At 55.1% G+C, this 6,528-nt stretch overlaps 1 long non-coding RNA gene across 1 annotated transcript; it reads left to right on the top strand.

Annotated features, from left to right (window-relative positions):
* The first annotated feature begins 2,367 nt into the window (after positions 1-2,367).
* On the top strand, positions 2,368-5,868 carry LOC147649750 (uncharacterized). The gene is made up of 3 exons (XR_015278215.1): positions 2,368-2,593; positions 3,141-3,275; positions 3,562-5,868. It is a non-coding gene; the product is annotated as an uncharacterized LOC147649750 (long non-coding RNA).
* The last annotated feature ends 660 nt before the right edge of the window (positions 5,869-6,528 follow it).

The following is a 6,528-nucleotide window of genomic DNA, read 5'->3' as shown; positions in this document are numbered from 1 at the left end:
GCCGCCGCCTCCGCTGCGGCTTCCCCGGCCCGAGCTCCGCCGCTCGGCAGCGCGGCCGCTGGCCCCGAGCCGCCGCTGTCGCGTTCCAAGGAGCGGACGCCTGCGGATGCTCGGCCCGGGGAGGTCGGGGAGCGCTCGGGGGCCGTTCCTGGCCCCGGGCCGAGCGCTGACGGCCGCGTCTCTTCCCCAGGGAAGGCGCACGAGGCCCTGCAGCAGCGCTACAGGATCGGCTCGCTGCTGGGGCGCGGCGGCTTCGGCAGGGTTTTCTCGGCCACTCGGCTCTCGGATGGAGCCCCGGTGAGCAGAGGGGCCAGCGGCGGGCGGAGGAGGAGGAGAGGGCGGAGGAGGAGAAGGGGTCGGCGGAGGAGGATGGGGCTGGACACGGTAGGCGGCGAGCTGAATCCGCTGCTCCCTTTGGCTTGCAGGTGGCCATCAAAAAGGTGCCACGGAACCGCGTCCGGCGCTGGGGCGAGCAGGTGAGTGAGCGGGGCCAGCGGCAGAAGCCGGGGCGTGCCGGGCGGGGATGAGCCGGGGCCCGGCAGGGTGGGAGCCACCAGGACACCTGGAGGGAGAGCGGGCGTGGGGCCAGCGGAGGGCACAGAGCATCCCGGGCTGGCTGAGGGCTCCCCGAGCCCTGGCACGGGCTCAGCCCCACTGACGGCACCGTGCTCCTCCCGCAGCCCGACGGCACCAGCGCACCACTGGAGATAGTGCTGCTGGACAAGGTGTCCACAGGCTTCCCCGGTGTGGTGCAGCTGCTGGAATGGTTTGAGCTCCCCAACACCATCGTGATGGTGCTGGAGCGCCCAGAGCGGTGTCAGGACCTGCGGCATTTCATTCGGGCACGGAGGTTCCTGTCGGAGGAAGAGGCGCGGGAGCTGTTCCAGCAGGTGCTGGAGGCCTTGCGGCACTGCACCAGCTGCGGGGTCCTGCACAGAGACATAAAACCGGAGAACGTCTTGGTTGACCTGGACACCGGGCAGGCAAAATTGATTGACTTCGGCTGTGGCACCTACCTGCAGGACACAGCCTACACTCAGTTTGCAGGTGAGCCCACCCAGGGGTAGGCTCCCGGTCCCGGCATCTCCTGGCCCAACATCTCCTGGCCCAACATCTCAGGGCCCAACCAGGGTGTGGCAGCAGGGATTCTCCCAGGACTGGGGCTGGGGCTGGGGCAGCCAGCCTGACAAAATCCCCCGTGGGTGGGGGTAGCAGAGAGGGGGAGCCAGGACCTGTGCACCAGCTGGTTTGGTGTGCAGGTGAGAATGGGCTTGGACTGCTGTGCTTCCCTGCTTTGCCTTGGTACATAATATTTTTTGGGCAATGCCAGCAGGGAGGATGTGGGTATGGTTTTTCCCCAGCACTGTGAGCAGGTTTTTCCTTTGTTTGTCATGGTCGGGCCTTGCCAGGGTTTCTGCTGCCATCTTCCAGCACCAGTGCCTTCTTTTCCAACCCTGGGTTTGTACACAAGTGCCAGGTGCTGGCGAGAGGGCAGCAGGTCACCCCGTGTGCCACTGGGGCAGCCCCACATGCCCAGGGATGCTGGGGTCAGGCTCTGGGAGCAGCAGCATCCCCCTGATGAGCTCCATCCATATTCCATAGGAACACGATCATACAGACCCCCGGAATGGACCAACTTCAGATGGTATTATGGCGAGGCAGCAACCGTCTGGACCCTGGGCATCCTGCTGCATGAGATGGTCTGCGGGAAGCACCCTTTCAGGAGGGGCTGGAACATCAGCTGGGCCCAGCTCCCGCTGCCACAACGGCTCTCCCAAGGTGGATCCTCATCTCTGGGCACGGGGGGAACACCAGTGTTGGGAGACAGCAGCGGGCTCGTGAGCATCCTGCTCTGGCAGCTGCTGAGGAGGTGGCACATGTCCTGCTCTCCTGCTCTCCTCCAAAACAGAGAATTGATGGGAAAGTTTAGGCCCATCTGTGAGCACATCCAGCGTGGCCTGGGCACGGGTATAGTGGGGCAAAGCAGACAGGAGCCTTCTCCAATTGACCAGTGGTTTGTGGTTTCTCTCCCCAGATTGCCAAGTTCTGATCAGGCGGTGTTTATCCCTGCACTACTTGGACAGGCCCTCATTAGAAGACCTGTTCTGTGATCCCTGGATGCAGGATATTCATCAGCCATAGAAGAAGGGAGAGAGCCACGGGCACAGTGATGCAGGTAAGTTGGTAAGTTACAGCTTCACACATACCCTGGGCAATCAGAAGCAAAGAAACCCAGACTTCTTTGTCCTGCCTGTGTCACTGCACAGGGCTCATCGAGTGGGAACACGCAGCCCTTGTGCTGGAGCTCAGCTGCTCTGCCCAGCACTGGTGGCCGCCATCTGAGCTGGTTTGCTTGTCCTGGTTCAGTGACAGCCGGGCCCTGGGCAGAACCCTGACAGCCTGGTGTCACCCCAGGGAAGAAGGAGCCCCTGGAGAAGCTGCACCAGGTGGGGCTGCTGCTGCTGCTGCTGGGGACATGGAGGACAACAGCAAGGATGACAACCTCTTCCTCGACCTGGCCAGCGGCAGCTGGCGATGATGGACTTTGATTCTGGCACCTTCTTGAAAGCCAGGCTCCACAGAGAATTTTCAGGTAAGTCCAGACCCAGGGGGATGCTCCCAGATTTGTGCATTGTCTGGGAACCAAAGGTTTCCCCTTTGCTGGGGTGGATGTAACTGATTCTTCAGTGGCTGCCCAGCTGGTTTTTGGCAGGGCTGGGGGTGTGGGCTGGGGTGGTTACGAAATGGGAGTGGGCTCCTGGTCCTGCCAACAGCCCCCAGCACCCACCATGCCCCAGGCTGGGGCTGGGGCAGCCAGCCCAACACAAACAAACCCCCATGGCAGGAGCACAGCTGGGACTCCAGAACCTGAGCACGGCTGCTTTGCTGTGCAGGCAAGGAAGGGCTTGGGCTGCTCCACTCCCTTGCTTTGCTTTGGGATCACCATGATTTTGGGGGACAGTGCAGGGGGGAAGGGAGAAAGCATGGGCTTCCCTCACCCGTGGGTGGGTTTTTCCCTAGAATGGAGGGGTTGTGCCTTCCTCAAACTCTTGACAGACATAAGATTTTTTACCATTTTTCTTCTTTCCCCTATTTGTCTGTAACCTATTTTCATTAATTTATTGTTTGTTTTTCTAAAGGAAGAATTCTAGGTGGGGTCCAGTCTGGATCGGGAAGTGCTTGGGACCAGCCGTGGTGTGGATGGGCCGTGCCCTTGGAGAAGGCTGAGGACATCGTTTGGGACCAGCTTTTCTTCTGGCAGCAGATGGTGTGAGGTGGGTCCTCATCTCCTTGGCATGGGTGGGACAAGAGCTTTTGGGAGATGGCAGCGGGCACAGGAGCATCCCGCTCTGGGCAGCTGCTGAGGGGCTGGATCTGCCGTGGCTGGCTGCAGGCTGGGCACATGTCCTGCCCTCCTGCTCTGCTCCCAAAGGCAGCAGTGATGGGCAGCTTTGGGCTCAGCGCTGAGCATGGCCAGCATGGCCTGGGCACCGTGGGTGGCTGGGACAAGGGGACAGGAGCCTTGAGCTGACGGGTGGTTTCTGGTTTCTCTCCTTGCAGCCGGGCTCTGCGGATGCTGAGGCTGCTCTGGGCTCTGCCAGGGCTCTGCTGGGCTCAGCACCGGGCCGGGATCAGCCAAAGAAGAAACGGTGTGACCTGCAGCAAAGACTTGAGCATTTTGGCAATGCAGCTCAAGTCTGCAGAGTGTACACCTCCAAAGGAAAACATGACACCCCCCCCAAAATTAAACTTGTTCCATAACTTCTGAAATGACATCAATCTGGGATGACCCCAAATGTCATTCTTCAGCTTTCTCAAGCTGTAGCTCAGCCCTTCTCTGAACAGTTCTCTCCCCCACCTGCCTTTTACTTCACAACTGCTCCCTTCTTTCCCCCAGTGAGTTCCCAGCCCATCACAATCTCCATCACACTGCAGCCTTCCTTGATGCCCCTCACCACGAGGAAGGCCAAGCCCCAGGCTCAGGGACTCATCCTGTCACTGGCTGAAGAGCAGCAATGTCTGTTGGTGCCTGGGGCTCTTGGATGTCTCTGAATTCATGGACAGAAGGGTCTGTCAGTGCCAGGGGCTCTGAAGGATGTTTCTGAATCCATGGACAGAAGGTCTGTCCTTGCAAAGGTTTCCATAATATCTTTGTACCCATGAGTATGGAATGAACACAGAGGGTGAAAGTGTCAGTCATGTTGTTTGCACACTCCTTCCTTTCCATACAAGACACATCCATGCACACCCCCATGTATAGATATATTAAAAGGATAGGGATGGATAGAGATTTCCCACAGAGCTCTAACTTTGGTATAACTCACCTTGTAAGCCATGGCCAGGGGATTTTTTCCCCAGCTCTGTGTGAGTAGGTGTCCAAGAACTGAAGGGAACAGCATTTAGAAGCAGTTTCAGGATTTCTAGGCAGGAAAGGGAGCTGACAACCATCCACATAACTCACCATATTCGTCAGGATGGGCTGCTGGTTCTTTAGGAATATGGCACAATGGAGACAGGAGACTTGGGATAATCCCAGCTCTCTGTGGATCTGTGCAAAGGGTGGAGCAGCAGAAACACCTTGTGTCTTCTTTGGGGACACAAGGTCCAAGGAGCTGGGCTGGTGGCAAAGCGTGACCTGGGCTGGTGGCAGGTGAAGTCCCATTTCATGACATCCTGGAGTGGCACAGGACAAAGCTCCAAGCACCCATAGCCCCACTGAGGAAGTCCTTGGAGTGCTGCACATCCCATAGGAAAAGCTGCATTCACTCAGTCCATTGGGATTTATCATTTCCATTTGCAACGCTTTAGGTCCAAGTTTCAAACTGCAAAATTTTGACACTCAAGACACAGTCATGAAGAACATGTATTTCCTATTCCTTTAACTGCAGTGTAAAATATCTTAATATTGGAAAACATACATCAAATCTGTAAAGGAAGGCAGCTAATGGATCCTTTCCACTAGCACATGTACAAACTAAGGAACTAAAATCAAAGCTGAGTTCTCTTTTTCAAAGGATCAGTTACCTCTTTCTTATTCCAGAGTTATAGAAGATTTTTCACTACACATTTGCGAGTAATGTTTATCTTTCATGGTTTTTTCGTGTTTGTTTGTTTGTTTGTTTGTTTTTCTACAGAAAACATGTCCTGGAAAAGGCATGCCCTTTGCTCTGGTTCCCGTGTGGAGCAGCTCCCTTCGCACTGGCTGAGCTGCTCAGGCAGAGCCCGGCAGCTCCCCGCCCTGCAGGGCTGAGGCTTTTCCCCGTTGCTGGGCACAGACTGATGGAGCAGCAGTGCTGAACACGGGCACACGCAGAGGGACCAGAGCAGCTGCCTTTGTCCACCTGAAGCTCCAAGGCCAAACTCTGAGCAGGCACGGCTGGAAGAGACTCGCAGGCTCCCTGTTGGCTCTGCTGCCCCACTTGTGCCCGGCCCAGCTCTGTGTGAGGCAGAGGGAGAACAAGGGGCAGCTCCCTCCCAGCCCCAGCCCTGGGACCCCTCCAGCCCCAGACCTTGGGCCACTGTCAGCACCTGCTGCTCCAGCCACAGCTTCTGCTGGCACTGCCAGCAACAACCAAACTGGGGCTGGTCCCGAGGGAGCAGCAGCAGTGCCTGGATCTGATCCCTCAGTCTGGGGCAGGGCCCTGGGGGAACAGAGGGCACAGGAAGAGGGCCAAAACAAGGCAGGGTCAGAGACTGGGAAGAGCCAGAGCTGGGAGCAGGAGCAGCTGCTTCATTGCACTCTTGGAAAAAGCTCTTGGCTGCGTCAAAGCGCTGAAAGGTGTGAAAGGCAGAGAGGAGGCCACACCAAACAATGCTCCTGTTTTCACACCCTTCTGTAATAAATGGCAATGATTTGTGCTAACTAAATTGTAACTGTTTGGAAAGTTATTATTAGGAGCAATCAAGGGAATTGGTGTCACAAGGCAGATGTACCCCCCCTACAGATGTTACATGTTAAAGTTAAGGTACAGGATGTAGTTTTGAGATAAGGAATGTCCTTAGACAAAATCGACCTTGAGATGGATAAAGTTGGAATGACTTTAGGCATAAGGCCTGAAAATTACAAAATATAAGACTAATTAGTGGAGCGCAATGCTCACTTACATAACACTAGGCTTAGTACGCACGTGCAACCTGTGAGGTTATCCAGAGGCCAATGAGGATGAGTGTAAGCCTTCAAGCAAAAGACCACCAAAAGAAGACTGAAGACCTCCTAGCAACAAGTGAAGCATGGACCATGAAGAATAGTGATTTAAATTAAAAAATTTAAATTTAAATTTAAATTTAAAAGTTTTAAAATTAGAAGTAGGGGGAAACTTCTGGGAAACATGAATGAATATGTCGAAGCATACAGTATATAAGTTTAGTTTGAATTGCTCTTTTTGTACATGAGGTAGGGTGAGAAGCCCTCCTCATACTCCAGTCAGTTTTGCTTATGCTTTAATCATACTTAATTACTGACAAACTATATATTATTATATATATATATATATATGTATATATACCTGAATATATTTACTAAATTGT

The sequence above is a fragment of the Cyanistes caeruleus genome, chromosome 20 (genome assembly GCF_971803275.1).
Source record: "Cyanistes caeruleus chromosome 20, bCyaCae1.hap1.1, whole genome shotgun sequence".
Lineage (NCBI taxonomy): Eukaryota > Metazoa > Chordata > Aves > Passeriformes > Paridae > Cyanistes > Cyanistes caeruleus.
The sequence above is the reverse complement of the archived record's forward strand: the minus strand, read 5'-3'. Positions and strand labels throughout refer to the sequence as shown.